Source organism: Rhincodon typus, chromosome 48 (genome assembly GCF_021869965.1).
Source record: "Rhincodon typus isolate 14 chromosome 48, sRhiTyp1.1, whole genome shotgun sequence".
NCBI lineage: Eukaryota > Metazoa > Chordata > Chondrichthyes > Orectolobiformes > Rhincodontidae > Rhincodon > Rhincodon typus.
Window position 1 is genome coordinate 4,985,904 of NC_063379.1, and position 282 is coordinate 4,986,185.

A 282-nucleotide genomic window follows, 5' to 3' on the forward strand; every position below is an offset into this window, starting at 1 on the left:
GAGTGTCTGTGTGTGTGAGTGTCTGTGTGTGTGAGTGTCTGTGTGTGAGTGTCTGTGTGTGAGTGTCTGTGTGTGTGTCTGAGTGTGTGTGTGTGTCTGTGTGTCTGAGTGTGTGTGTCTGTGTCTGTGTCTCTGTGTGTGTGTGTGTCTGTGTCTCTGTGTGTGTGGCAGTGTGTGTGTGTGTCTGTGTGTGTGTCAGTGTGTGTCTGTGTGTCTGTGTCAGTGTGTGTCTGTGTCTGTGTGTTGTGTGTGGTGTGTGTGTGGGTATGTGTGTGTGTGTGT